Source organism: Drosophila suzukii, chromosome 3, assembly GCF_043229965.1.
Source record: "Drosophila suzukii chromosome 3, CBGP_Dsuzu_IsoJpt1.0, whole genome shotgun sequence".
Classification (NCBI taxonomy): domain Eukaryota; kingdom Metazoa; phylum Arthropoda; class Insecta; order Diptera; family Drosophilidae; genus Drosophila; species Drosophila suzukii.
Window position 1 is genome coordinate 35111453 of NC_092082.1, and position 16481 is coordinate 35127933.

The 16481-nt window shown below is 32.0% G+C and overlaps 1 long non-coding RNA gene across 1 annotated transcript; it reads left to right on the forward strand.

The window, feature by feature from the left end:
• The first annotated feature begins 12293 nt into the window (after positions 1–12293).
• Positions 12294–13440, forward strand: LOC139352917 (uncharacterized). Its single transcript, XR_011603957.1, has 3 exons — positions 12294–12416; positions 12959–13113; positions 13223–13440. It is a non-coding gene; the product is annotated as an uncharacterized lncRNA (long non-coding RNA).
• The last annotated feature ends 3041 nt before the right edge of the window (positions 13441–16481 follow it).

The following is a 16481-nucleotide window of genomic DNA, read 5'->3' on the forward strand; positions in this document are numbered from 1 at the left end:
AATTTTCATGTTTGCGTTCAGCAATCTACTAATTATGACGATTAAGTCCTTGTAGTGTTGTTCAATTCTTTTAGAAAATAGAATAATGTCATCCATTTATACATGACATTGTTTACCTACTTGTTCTCTCAAATATTATCCATTGCACGTTGGAATATTCTGGGAGCGTTCGTTAGCCCAAATGGCATTCTTAAGAGGTTTTTTCAATGTCTGTTTCTTTCATGAGAATCTGGTGAAACCCAGACTCCAAGTCGATCGAGGAAAAGTTTTTAGCTTTACCAAGGCTTGACAAAATCACCGAAGGATTTTGCATTGGATATCTGTCCGAAATGGTGTTTTCGTTTAGTTTTTTATAGTCTATAACTAATCTGAGTTTTGCAGTACCATCTTCATTAAAAGCGTTTTTTGGTACCACTAAAACTGAAGAATTATACGGGCTTTTGCTTGGTCTTATAATTCCTTTTTTCACCATGCGATTAGCTTCAGAGTTTACGAAATCGGAAGCCGATAGAGCATAGGGATACTGTTTGCTATAAATAGCTTTATCGTTTTCGGTGTTTATTTCACCGCGAATATCAGCCCTGAAATGGACTTGCATGTTTATCTTCGAGTGCTTTTTATTGATAATATTTATTATCTCATTTCCAAATCCATTCTTTGGTTGAGAATTGATTCACTCGTGCTGTTTATTTCGTTGTTGTCGGATAATTCAACGACTGCTTGTTCAGGATTTTTGAATCCCATACTTGTAATTTCGTCGGATACTTCAACGACGGCGTGTTCAGGATTTTTGAATCCCAAACTAGTGTTGCTATAATTGTTATAACTTGATTGTACTTTGGCCTATTCTGAATCTGTAAGAAGTAGTAGGGAAACGCGGATTCTGGGACAATTAGCATATTAATGGCCCCCGCTCCCCTACTAATTAGCATATTAATGACCCCCGCCTCTCACTAATTAACATATTAATGGCCCCCGCCTCTTCATTAATGTATGCGGATTCTGGGACAATTAGCATAATCCATAAATTATCTGATTTTAAGGGGTTTAGATGTCATAAAAATGTCACGATCATATACTAAATTGCTCCCCAACCCCACACCACCATGTGACCATACTGATCACGTGACCTTTTTGCCTCATTATCAGCAATTAATATTCAGCAGGTGTTGCTGTAGAAAGGTCGCACACTTTCCCCACATCCCCATGTGACAATATTGATCATGTATCCTTTTCCTCATTATCAGCCATTCATATTCAGCAGGTGTTGCTGTGCACGTGAGAAAGGTCGCAAACCCAAAACATCTAAAGCTGGTTTCCTTAGAGGGACATGTCCGATTATGTTGGGGAACAACGTTTCCTATGATTGTAAAACTAATTTAGAAATCAAAAGAACCCCAATAAAATAAATCCCACAAGTCAATGATTCTCAGATGTCAAATATTTTTAAACAGACATTTTTTATCGCCCCAGAATGTTTAACTGGTAAATTTTTTCAAGATCTCTCCTTTCTACAAACGGGTCATAAACATATCATAAAAGGGATTCAAGCAAGAGCTACCCGAACATGCGCACCTGTCTAGTACCTGACCGGAATAAAAGGGACACATGCACAAGTCTGAAGGCGCACGCCCATTGACAAAATCATGAGCCTCACGCCAACGACTTCACGGCTGAGTGCTAGCTCTAATACGTTCCCATAATAGGGGTTGAAATCACGACCGCGCAACAACTCGCAAGTAGCCGACATATCTCAGTCAAGGAAATATTTTCCATTCTCCGTAACTGTAATTTTAACTCGAAATAAAATGTCAGAAGTTTATTTTGTACCATAATAATACATTTATTCATTTATCTTGGTATTGCGAACATTTTTGTTATATATAGAAATTAATTTTCTGCTTTGATTCCGGCGATTTGCATAGAAGAAGCAGGCGCACGTTTCCGACGTCATTTCTGGATTACAAAATGTAAAGTGTTCACCAAAATTCGTAGTTTTGAGATCATGTCCACCTCGATTCATGAACATAGATTTCGTGTTTAGAAGGTATTGAAAATACTGACCAATTATCTGTCCTTTAAATTATTTAATTAATTGGTCAATTTCCTCATGAAACTTCATTTGGTTAATTTTGTTTTCTTGCACATCTTTACACATCTAGTCTCAACTTTAAAATAATGTATAAAAATTATTTTATTGTTTTGAAGCTACTTTTAAAAAATGTCAAAATAATGTATGCATTGTTAAGAGCACAAACCCCGCCCTTAAGGTGTCTTTCACAATAGGGAAACCGGTTTCCTTTAAACCTGTTTAATGACGGACAGCCCATTTCCTCGATATTAATGAAAAAACTTCTGTAGAAATCGTTTCTTTTCCACACCTTTACAAATGATTCGTTTTCCGCTTGTAATTGTCCTTAGATACTTTCGAGTTTGTGGAAAACTGTTCTCTCCATCGTTCCAAAAAATTTTGTGATGTGTATTAGTTAACCAAATTGCAGTCTTTCGAGATTTTGTATTTAGCAAAGTAAAATCATATGGTGATTCTATTAAAAAACTATTATTCAAGCTTGGATCTTTTTCGAATACAATTCCAATTTCCTTTAGAATAAAATTATTATTATTATCAAAGAAACCTTGAACATCAATCGAAACAGTATCTTTCAAAATTTTTCTAATGTTAAACAACGCGTTGTACTAGTCCGTTTAGTGGGTTATATTCAACTAAACGGTCACGTATGAGGAGACAGTAAGCTTCGGTATTTTCATGACTTGGTGTTTTCAGTTCTATTGAAATTCTCACATCAATAGGACCAGTTTTCACTGATTCGTTTTGATATGAAAGATCAACCACAATAATAGGGGTCTTCAATTTAAATTGGTTGTGAGTCACGATTATAGTAACTAGATTGAAATCTTGTATACATTTCATATAGGTGAGCATACTAATTCTTACTAAAATCAACATTCAGATTATTATGGATATGACTCAGAATTCAAGTGAACTCTTAAGTTTGATAAGTTATTTGTGATAAGTTCTCCATTTAGTGTCTCCACTGCTCCATCCAGAAATTGACTTTGAAGATTATCCAGAGATATACAACTTTTTAGGGTAGTAGTCATACCGACATAGACTTGACACGTTGGACTCGATGTATTTAGTTGTTACCTAGAAGTATTTTGATGGTTACTTTCTTTTTAGTCCTGGTTTTGGATGGTTACTTTTTGTATAGTACCTGTACAGTACTTGATTTTGGATGGTTACTATCTGTATAGTATCTGTAAAGTACTTGGTTTTAGATGGTAACTAAATTTTAACAAGTATTATGAGTCGCTATAGTCTCATTATAAGAACTATCAAAGTACACAAGTTAATGTTTCTAAGATGTGTTAGCCAAACACACTTGCAGTGAACTATCATTACCTGACCGTCATCAAAGTCACATGCCCAAGACCCAAGGACATTGAATAAAATACTTCCCCTTCATTTGTACCTGGAGTTTTAATTACAGTCAGATACAAAATTTGTAGGATCATTCAATATTTTTTTATATATTTTGTTATTGTAAACATATTTCATTACATTCATAATTAATTATATTTTATGTATATTTGTATATAATTAATTTTCTTACTCCATCCCTCTGTAAGAAACATGTCGGTTATTAATCTTCGTTCCAATCGCAGATTTTCGCTTGGTTCCCATAGATAGATTTAAAATAGTTCTCACAATGTAATCTTTCTCAGATGTTGAATTTATTTTAAAGCATTCATTTGTTCCATCACATAATAATATTGTAATATATTTCGAAAGCATCATTAGCTAGCATAGGAGCGTCTTTCAATTTAATTTCTGATTGAAGTTTATGATAGAGGTGTTGGGAACTGGTAATATCGTTTTTTGCTGTCAACTATTTTTCTAGTTCTAGTTTTCTAATTCTATTCTATTTGTATACTAAGGCATCATAGTCTAAGATTCTGAATAAGTTTAATAAACTCTTTAATTACAACACTGATTAGCTGGTTACTATCTATTTAGTAGATGTATACAAGTTGTTTAGTATCTGGTTTCTATATGTTTAATAGATGTATACAAGTTGATTACTAGATGTATAGAAGTTGTTTACTAGCTGTTTAGTATCTGGTTATATATTTAGTAGATGTATACAAGTTGTTTAGTATCTGGTTTCTATATGTTTAGTAGATGTATACAAGCTGTTTACTAGATGTATACAAGTTGTTTACTAGCTGATTAGTATCTGGTTTCTATATGTTTAGTAGATGTATACAAGTTGTTTAGTAGATGTATACAAGTTGTTTACTAGCTGTTTAGTATCTGGTTTATAAATGTTTAGTATCTGTTTACTTGATGTTTACTAATTATTATTAGCTGGTTACTAGTTGTTATTAACGTCTACGAGCTTTTATAGTCTTTTGTTAAGAATGATCAAAAATTCTTGATCACTAGACGACTTTCGATGTGAAGTAAAAACTTACACTCTGATTTTCAATGTGTTTGCTATGTACGTAAGAAAGAATGCAAAGCCAAAATAGCCCAAGATTGATATATAAATCTTAGAGGAACATGTCCGATTATGTTGGGGGAAGATGTATCCTGTGATTGTAAAACTAATTAAGAACTAAATTGTTCACAAGTTGTCTAAAAGCTGTATAGAAGCTGCTTTGATAAACAATTTTGATTCATAATTACAGATATTAAGAATATATAATAATATCATTCACATTAACTAGTATATTGTTAAAATAAAACATTTCCATTTTTCATGTTCTTTCATCTTATGTAGGTATAATAAATGTAATCTTAACTACGATAGCTAGCCTTACATCCCATAACTATAGTTATTAGCTACAATAAAATGTCTAGAAAGAACAAAATATATGAATGTCAAGAAACGATTTAAAACTAACTGTAATTGGGAAAGTAACTGAAATCGCTCCGGCGTAATACAGTAAAAAACAAAAAACACTGTGATTATCCCATTTTCTATCACCATAACAAATGTGTATACCCACACCTCAATAACCAATTGTATCCTTTGTCCAAAAATGTCTGTGACTTTCACTTATAAATTTGTCACCGATAATTTAAATCCCATTAAGCAAACCACCCATTGCTAACCGTACTATAACCCGAGAGTCAAGTTGGTTACCTACAATAAACATAGGTGGTGGTGTAAAGGATTGCTAAAATGCCTCGACGCAGGCGCAAATGTCATAAAAAATGATCATAAAAATATAATTAGGAAAGTATTTTTTATTTGCGAACCATTTATAACTGTTACCAACAACACAAATAGTTATGTTACAAAGGATTTGCTTAAATGCCTCGACACAGGCGCAAAGGTCAAGGTATTGGAAAAAATTTCATGGAATATTATCCCTTCATAAAAGAGGTCATAAAGTATATAATTAGGAAAGTATTTTTTATTTTCGAACAATTTATAAATGTTACCAACAACACAAATAGTTGTTACAAAATATTGCTAAAATACCTTGCTGCAGGCGCAAAGGTCAAGGTAATGGAAAAATTCATGGAATATTATCCCTTGACCAAAAACGAAAATTTCTTCTATTTGGATAATAAAAAAATATATATTAGTTCAATACTTTGATTTTTCCATCAAAATGCTTGATAAATCTAGTTGTTTGATATTCTCTTACTAATTGAGTAATAAGTTTTCATGTGCCTATTTAATTTACCAAAAACAATATTAGTCTTCTCTCATAAAATTGATCTTTTGGATCCTTCTAATTCCCCACCGGCGAAATATATGTTCCTCATATTTAATAATGATGGTTTGTCAACCCCGACCAACCTCCGCAACATAGATATTCATATTTAAGATATTTCCATCCTTCTCTAACTAATATCCTTTTATCCATCATGTAAACAGATTTAGAATTGTATTGCATGCTTTAACCCCTAGCCACACCCACCACTGTAACAGATTTGACTTTTCCAATGGCTGCCCCAGCTACCTAAACTATACATTTCTTTTGATTTTCTCTTTTCCTTCCTAAGCAATGTACACAATTTTTAAACTGGTTCTGATCTCACTCTTTAATGGCATCCTCTACTTTATTTTCGTTCTATTTCTGATCTTTTCCTAACAGTAGGTTGTTAAACTTTAATCATTTTATGGGATTATTGAGCACCCGAAATCCCAGATATTAACTCATAACATGTAACTAGCAGAATATAGTCAAAGATATCAGACTCTAAAAAGACAAGATTTACCTACAATTCAATTTACCATCTACAATCAATGGAGAAGAGTTTAGTATTTGCAGTTTAATTTTCTAATTTATTGATTTCACAGATTCCCGCTGGTGAATACCAATTTTTAACAAATGGCTGCCAACTTCATACCATTCAGACACTGGTTTACAACCTCATACAACAGACTCTCAAGGTATCTGTATTGCGCAATATATTTCCGTCTCTTTTCTACTAATCAATATTAAAAAATTTCAAAAACTGTTTTTGGAGTTAATTTTATTCTTAGAATTAAATTATTAAAAATTATTAAGCCAACAGAGATAATAATGTTTTTGTGATAGTATCCCATGAATAATACATAATTCTTATTTGTATATTTTCAAAATTATTTATTTCAGAAAATTATTCATTAATCGCATTCAAATTATATTCATATATCTTAAAATTTTTAAGATTTATCAACAGAGTTTCCCAATTATTAATATTAAATGATATTGCATCATGTCTATTTTTAAGATTTAATATTAAGATAGGGTCGTCCTCGCGAGACATAGCGCTGACCAACTCACATTGGTCTGCCTCACCATTAAATGTAAGACATTCTAAGTCTGATATTGAATCCCTTATACGAAAAATCATCTCCTTAACTTCCAGTAGCAGTCGTGACAGCGGATTATTTTCGATTTCCGCATCGTGAAGATCAATTTGCTGTTGAAACTTCGCATTCAAACAATATTCATAATATATCTTACAATTATTAGATTTATCAATAGAGTTTCCCAATTATTAATATTAAATGATATTGCATCATATCTAATTTTAAGATTATATATTAAGAATAAAAATTCTGTTTCACCCCTCCTACTTAATGGTGACCATTATAAAATTATAATTATCAACAACTATTATATTAAATACAATTAAATGTACGCATACTCATATAACAACATTTCCCAATATCGATATATGATGGCCTACAATCTTACTTTGCCTTTGTTTTCCGGTTTCTTATGTATTCTTCTTCTCACTTTGACACAGTGTGGAATAATTTTACTTAAGCCAATCGCATGGGATGGTGGTTTGATTCTTGGGGAGGGGGTTTGATCCTTGGATATAAAGTACCTGCTCGATTCTACGTTCTGCCTTTTCCTGGTTGATGAGATTACAAAACCTAAAACAGTACAAAATTTAAATCGAAAGACAAAAGATGACTGAAATCAACAAGCAAATCAACCAGTGTCTGAATGGTATGGAGTTGGCAGCCATTTGTTAAAAATTGGTATTCACCAGCGGGAATCTGTGAAATCAATAAATTAGAAAATTAAACTGCAAATACTAAACTCTTCTCCATTGATTGTAGATGGTAAATTGAATTGTAGGTAAATCTTGTCTTTTTAGAGTCTGATATCTTTGACTATATTCTGCTAGTTACATGTTATGAGTTAATATCTGGGATTTCGGGTGCTCAATAATCCCATAAAATGATTAAAGTTTAACAACCTACTGTTAGGAAAAGATCAGAAATAGAACGAAAATAAAGTAGAGGATGCCATTTAAGAGTGAGGTCAGAACCAGTTTAAAAATTGTGTACATTGCTTAGGAAGGAAAAGAGAAAATCAAAAGAAATGTATAGTTTAGGTAGCTGGGGCAGCCATTGGAAAAGTCAAATCTGTTACAGTGGTGGGTGTGGCTAGGGGTTGAAGCATGCAAGACAATTCTAAATCTGTTTACATGATGGATAAAAGGATATAAGTTAGAGAAGGATGGAAATATCTTAAATATGAATTACAAGTACCCATCTATGTTGCGGAGGTTGGTCGGGGTTGACAAACCATCATTATTAAATATGAGGAACATATATTTCACCGGTGGGGAATTAGAGGGATCCAAAAGATCAATTTTATGAGAGAAGACTAATACTGTTTTTGGTAAATTAAATAGGCACATGAAAACTTATTACTCAATTAGTTAGAGAATATCAAACAACATTTTGATGGAAAAATCAAAGTATTGAACTAATATATATTTTTATACCCGTTACTCGTAGAGTAAAAGGGTATACTAGATTCGTCGGAAAGTATGTAACAGGCAGAAGGAAGCGTTTCCGACCCCATAAGGTATATATATTCTTGATCAGGATCACTAGCCGAGTCGATCTAGCCATGTCCGTATGAACGCTGAGATCTCGGAAACTACGAGAGTTACAATACTGGGATTAGGCACGCAGATTCCTGAGATTCCTGCGCAGCGCAAGTATGTTTCATTAGAGTGCCACGCCCACTCTAACGCCCAGAAACCGCCCAAAACTGTGGCTCCTACTATGCTAGAATAAAAATTTTAACTGAAATGTAATGTTCTCATCAATACCTATCGATTGACCCAAAAAAAGTTTGCCACGCCCACTTTAACGCCCACAAACCGCGAAAACCTGTGACGCCCACAATTTTCATGCTAGATAAAAAATGTTAACTGAAATGTATTAGTCTCATCAATACCTATCGATTGATCCAAAAAAATTTTGCCACGCCCACTCTAACGCCCATAAAGCTTAATTCTGTATACCGCCGGTAGGTGGCGCATTTTAATCTCGCTTTGCTGCTTGCATATCTCCATTTAGCTGAGTAACGGGTATCTAATAGTCGAGGTACTCGACTATAGCGTTCTTCCTTATTTTATTATCCAAATAGAAGAAATTGTTCGCAAATAAAAAATACTTTCCTAATTATATATTTTATGACCTCTTTTATGAAGGGATAATATTCCATTAATTTTTTTCCAATACCTTGACCTTTGCGCCTGCGTCGAGGCATTTTAGCAATCCTTTACACCACCACCTATGTTTATTGTAGGTAACCAACTTGACTCTCGGGTTACAGTACGGTTAGCAATGGGTGGTTTGCTTAATGGGATTTAAATTATCGGTGACAAATTTATAAGTGAAAGTCACAGACATTTTTGGACAAAGGATACAATTGGTTATTGAGGTGTGGGTATACACATTTGTTATGGTGATAGAAAATGGGATAATCACAGTGTTTTTTGTTTTTTACTGTATAACGCCGGAGCGATTTCAATTAGTTTCCCAATTATAGTTAGTTTTAAATCGTTTCTTGACATTCATATATTTTGTTCTTTCTAGACATTTTATTGTAGCTAATAACTATAGTTATGGGATGTAAGGCTAGCTATCGTAGTTAAGATTACATTTATTATACCTACATAAGATGAAAGAACATGAAAAATGGAAATGTTTTATTTTAACAATATACTAGTTAAAGTGAATGATATTATTATATATTCTTAATATCTGTAATTATGAATCAAAATTGTTTATCAAAGCAGCTTCTATACAGCTTTTAGACAACTTGTGAACAATTTATTTCTTAATTAGTTTTACAATCACAGGATACATCTTCCCCCAACATAATCGGACATGTTCCTCTAAGATTTATATATCAATCTTGGGCTATTTTGGCTTTGCATTCTTTCTCACGTACATAGCAAACACATTGAAAATCAGAGTGTAAGTTTTTACTTCACATCGAAAGTCGTCTAGTGATCAAGAATTTTTGATCATTCTTAACAAAAGACTATAAAAGCTCGTAGACGTTAATAACAACTAGTAACCAGCTAATAATTAGTAAACATCAAGTAAACAGATACTAAACATATATAAACCAGATACTAAACAGCTAGTAAACAACTTGTATACATATACTAAACAACTTGTATACATCTACTAAACATATAGAAACCAGATACTAATCAGCTAGTAAACAACTTGTATACATCTAGTAAACAGCTTGTATACATCTACTAAACATATAGAAACCAGATACTAAACAACTTGTATACATCTACTAAATATATAACCAGATACTAAACAGCTAGTAAACAACTTCTATACATCTAGTAATCAACTTGTATACATCTATTAAACATATAGAAACCAGATACTAAACAACTTGTATACATCTACTAAATAGATAGTAACCAGCTAATCAGTGTTGTAATTAAAGAGTTTATTAAACTTATTCAGAATCTTAGACTATGATGCCTTACTCATACAAATAGTATACAAATAGAATATAATTAGAAAACTAGAACTTGAAAAATAGTTGACAGCAAAAAACGATATTACCAGTTCCCAACACCTCTATCATAAACTTCAATCAGAAATTAAATTGAAAGACGCTCCTATGCTAGCTAATCATGCTTTCGAAATATGTTACAATATTATTATGTGATGGAACAAATGAATGCTTTAAAATTAATTCAACATCTGAGAAAGATTACATTGTGAGAACTATTTTACATCTATCTATGGGAACCAAGCGAAAATCTGCGTTTGGAACGAAGATTAATAACCGACATGTTTCTTACAGAGGGATGGAGTAAGAAAATTAATTATATACAAATATACATAAAATATAATTAATTATGAATTTAATGAAATATGTTTACAATAATAAAATATATAAAAAAATATTGCATGATCCTACAAATTTTGTTTCTGACTGTAAGTGACTTTGATGACGGTCAGGTAATAATAGTTCACTGCAAGTGTGTTTGGCTAACACATCTTAGAAACTTTAACTTAAACTTTAATACTGCTAGGTTACAACTAAATACAACAAGTCCAACGTGTCAAGTCTATGTCGGTATGACTACTACCCTAAAAAATTTTATATCTCTGGATAATCTTTAAAGTCAATACCTATTGAATTCTGAATGGAACAGTGGAGACAAAATTTCTACGGGATCCCCACTTAAAATTTGTCTGTACCATTAAAAAATTTGTTGGGATTGGCTGAGGATTATAAAAAAGTTTTGTTATATTGTAATCACGAACTAGTGTTGATGCTAACTAAGAATCTTGGTGAATCTTGAACAAACCAGAAATGAACAAACTTTTAAACTGGAAATTACGAATAAAATCTGAAAAATTCCCCATGTAACTCTGAGCGATTTTACAAAAATTAAGATGTGCGATAATTTTAAAAGTTGTGTAAACCTACACTGGTAGAAAAAACACGAAGTGAAATCAAATATATTTTTATTTGATTTTTTTTACTCCCATGCATAGTCATATTAAATATTAAAACCTTTCATTTAAATAAAAAACATATTTAAGCCGTATGTCAAATATGTAAGTATTCAATTCAAAGTGATTTTTATTTAAAAACAAGTTAGTCACATTCAAATCCAATGTGGCCATCTTGGTTTTAACTATTACAAAAAGTAGTTAAATTCATAGTATATTTGATGGTTTTTTATATTTCAAGTAAATACTTTTTCAATTTGTTCGGAATATTTACTCTTTTATTTTGAATATAGAACGTTTTCAAAATTTGTATTTGACCAAATAATTGTAAATTATAAATCAAATTACATAGGTATGTATATGTATTAAGTTTGTGACCCATATACACAACATAATTTAAATTATTAGTAATTTTCAAAAGAAAAATATATAAAAATAAAATAATAAATAATATATAATATAATATAAAAATAAATAATAAAATAATATTTAAAGAAAAGGGTTTTAGTTACGGCTGCCCAACCACCGGCAGCCTCTTTCTATTTCCATGACAATTATCATAGGATTTGGCTTTGTAATTTACTATTAAAAGTACAAAAACATGCTTAGCCAAAGAAAAAATGTGCGTGCATTGTAAACGCTGGGCCGTAACGAAAAACTAAAACCAACGGCACAATGTGCATACTTACATACATTCAGACAAATTAGAGACAAATATGAACAAGCAAAACGGCAAACGCAAGCGCGTCTTCTTCTTCCATTCGCATTTGTACATTGGTGGCCAAGAAAATATGTATGTGCAGAAGCCATAAATATTTCTTGTGTACCGATGTTTTAACAATAAGATATGTTCTTATAATATATAAATATAATAAAATAAAATAAATAATACTAAATTGACATATACAAGTTATTAAACTTAAGGACTTATTTGTACATATTTTCTTATTTTCTTCTCCATTACTTTGACCTCTATTGTAAAGTAACGGCACGCTACAGATTTTGTGCGTCCTTTTTGCACACATGCATATGTATGTATGTATATACGAAATATTTTAAAAGTGATTAATAGAGCTCGGTAGACAAGTGTTCATTTAAGTGTAATAAAAAAGTGAAAAGTATAGAAAAAAGGTGAGTCAAATAAAAATACAATAATTACTTAGTATTAAGGCATGTGCATGTCCACGTTTTTTTGTCGCATTTTTCCTTTTTGAGTTTCTTCTTTGTTGTGCGCGTTATTATTTCGTGAAAATTTAGATAATACATTTAACGAAATAAACAAAGCTCAAAAGAAAATTACATTTAAAAACAATAAAATATATGCGATTGGGTAATAAACATGAAGTGGATAAAAAATACGCGAAAGAAATGAAGAATATGAAAGGAAATTAAAAGGAGTAGAATGCACGAGATGGAAAACACTAAAAAGGCGCAAAAAAGACGCTTTGCTGCCGTTGCATTCGGTTCTGTGGCGTCGCAGTCGTTTCATCTATTTCTTTATAATATTTTTTGGTTCTTTCACGTGATTTTTCTTTAAATCTAACTAATTTTGATATTTAAAAAAAAATAAAAACGAAATAAATTTAAACAATATTTTTGTCTTATTTAAATCCCTTTATATAAAAACACCTACTCGAAACTTATTATAAAACTTATTAACTTTTTCTTTATAGATACAAATTTATTTCAACATATTGTACCCTGAGAAAGAAGCAATTTGATATATGGGACCCATTTAAGGAAAAGGTTTTTTGCTTTTACGAAGAGCAAATGCAAAACAAACAGCAACTTAAACTATTAAAGACAGTTCAGAAAACTGTATCACTTGGTAATGTATAATTTTTTTTAAATTTATAAATTTTATCTTTTTATGATAAGCTTGACTTTTTCTAAATTATGCTATTACCAAAAATCTAATAACATATTCTTATTCACAGATTACAAGGACTAAATTTACACCGTATTGCTCACATCTGTCATCTTAAATAATTCGTGGACCGTCATTAAAGGAACCAACAAGCGAAAGAAATTATCACTACTATGACTCGCAGAAAAGTTTTGTACGCACATGCAGGCGTACGAACGTGGCAAAACAAAAAAATGTGTGATTATAAAAAATATGTATAATAATGTATAATATGTATAATAATGTATAATATGTATATGTATATATTGTTGTGTGAAACTCCTTGTGTTGGAAATGTTAATAATCTTTATCCATTTTTATTGATAACGCATCTCTTTGGTTGTTTTGTTATACTCTTTATTTATTTGGTTTGCTTGGCAGGAGCAGCGTTAATGCCGCTTCCAACGTCAAGTTGTTTCTGATTTTACAATTTGCCTTAGGATCTAAGTAAGCCTAATTCTCGTAGCTGCGCTGCTTACAGTTGGGCGGCAGAGAGATGGCTATGTATACCTTATGTATATAAAGTGTATTTAATTATGCTCTCTTTGGCTGGAGCGCGAGGGCATGTGTATGTACTTGAGTTTGGCTGAGCGGCCGGCGTGTGCAACAGAATGCTGACACTTGCACTTTCTTTGAGCGCGCCGATCGACTCATGTTTCGGCCACTTAGGGTTTTTGACCGAGCCTTTTGTTTATATAAACACTGCAACAAAGTGTTACAGTGTGTTTGTTTCAAGTACTCTTGGTACAGTAGATATTCGATATAAGTGCATACTACATCTCCCTCCTTTTGAAAAATAACGTAATATTATGAAGTTATTTTGTTAATATATTTTACTTATTTAAAAAAATTTTTTTTTTTAATTTCTTTTTTTTTTTTTTTAAAGAGAATGGAATTGGTAATAATATATGTATTAAAAGAAAAAGTATTTTTTAACATGGAGTGTAAAAGAATTTCTAAACATGGTTACACTCATAAGTATTTCTAAACATGGCTATGTTAAATGCAATTATGAAATAAACATTTTTAATCTATCTTTATGTACTATTTGTTTTTTATTTTTGTTATTTATTATAGTTATGTTATCTCTATCTCCTATTTGTTCTACCCTATAAGGACCTGTATATTTCGAATCTAACTTATGTCCTGTTTCATTTTTCAATAAAACCTGATCTCCTATTTTTAAATCGAAATCTAAACTAGTTTTGTCGTAACTAATTTTCTGTTTCAGCTTATGAGATTCTAGCATTAGTCTAGCTCTCTTAATTGCCTGTTCTAATCTAAATTTGGATTCCTTAGCATAATCTTCTATATTATAAAGGGGTTTTATTTTATCTATGCTATTAAAGTGTTTTGGTAGATTTGAAGTTTTACCGAAAACTAGCTCATATGGACAATAGTCATGTGCCATGGATGGGGTTGTATTAAAAGAATATACGAAGTATCGTAGCCATACATCCCAATCTGTTTTGTCAACTGAGATGTATGAACGAATGAACTCATTTAGTGTTCTGTGGCTTCGCTCCACGGTACCTACTGTCTGGTGGTGGTGTGCAGTTGAAGTTATGTTTTTAATATGTAAATATTTACATTGATCTTCAATAATTGAATTTTTATATTCTGTTCCCATGTCCGTAATGAACGTCTTCATTGGACCGTACTTTAGAATAAAATCTTCAAATATAGCTTTTGCTACTGTATTTGCGCTTTTATTTGGTATAGGTATAGCTACTAGGTATTTAGTTAAATCGCAGATGAGTGTTACTGCGTATTCGTTTCCATTATTCGATTTTGGAAGTGGACCAATAGTATCTACAATTACTCTATCAAAAGCTCGTTGTGGAGTTTCGGTTATAGTTAGTGGGGTCTTTGTATGTTTAGTCGTTTTCGACTTTTGGCATTTAGAACATTTCTTTATGTACTCTTTTATGTCTTTGGACATATTTTTCCAGTAATAGTGTCTCTGGACCTTGGCCAAGGTTTTTGTAATGCCTGTATGACCACCTTGTATTGGATCATCATGGAATGTAGACAATATAGCTTCTTTTTCTTTATTATGTTTTATTACGGTCACCGGGTTGAGTAGCGCTACTCTCAATGATTTCAATATTTTATTGCCCATAATTTTAAAATTATCAATTGAAACAAGTTCAAAGATATTTTCCCACGGTGCCACTTTGAGTTGGCTGACTTTGTGAATACCGGCCTGCTTTTCAAGCCTTTGAAAGAATTGACCTAAGTCAATGGTTCCATTAGTATACAAATCGCTTACATCATAACTTGCTGTAATTTTCTTTCCGTGCTTAAATAAACACATTTTATTATTTACATGCAAGGTCACTACTTTACGTACTTCATCATTGTTTATGACTTCATATACGTTGGGCTTTGAAGCTTTTTCTATAGGTTGCTTATGCAATTCTATTTGATCTTTTCCTGCGCAGGATTTCTGTCTACTTTGGTTTCTGGTAGTGACTTTCAGAATTTTATTACTTGTTTGTATATTTGTTAGGTCTGTGATTGTTATTCTGGAGAGCGCATCGACTACATAGTTGTCTTTACCCTTTAGATACTCCACCGTAAAATTATATTCCTCTAATTCAAGTCTCATTCGTGTTAGTTTGGAACTTGGATTTACCATTGAAAATAAGTATGTCAGTGCTCTATGGTCTGTTTTGACAGTGAAGTGTCTACCATAAATATATGGTCTGAAGTGTGTTATTGCCCAATGAATGGCTGCTAGTTCTTGTTCTGTGGTGCTCTTGTTGCTTTCACCTTTCGTAAAGGATCTTGATGCGTATGCCACTGGAAGCTGTAGTCCATTTTTGTTTTGAGTTAGGACTGCTCCACAAGCGTATTTGCTAGCATCTGTGATTATGCAAAATTCTTTGCTAAAATCTGGATATTGCAACAGAGTAGGATTTATTAATGCTGATTTAAGATGTTCGAAGGCGTTTTGACATTGTGTTGTCCATTCGAATTTTACATCTTTCTTACATAATCTTGTTATGTGACGGGAGTATTCAGCAAAATTCTTTATAAAACGTCGGTAATAATTGCAAAATGCAACGAATCTTCTAGCGCTGTCCGCATCATGTGGGACTGGATAATTTTGAATGACGTCGTATTTTTTGTCGTCGGGCAAGATTCCTTTATCTGTGCATTTATGTCCTAAGAAAGTGACTTCATGCATGAAAAATGAACATTTTTCAGGATGTAACTTCAGGTTGTGTTTCCTACATTTCTCGAAAACATCAGTTAAGTTCTTGAGCATATGTTTTTCGGAACAA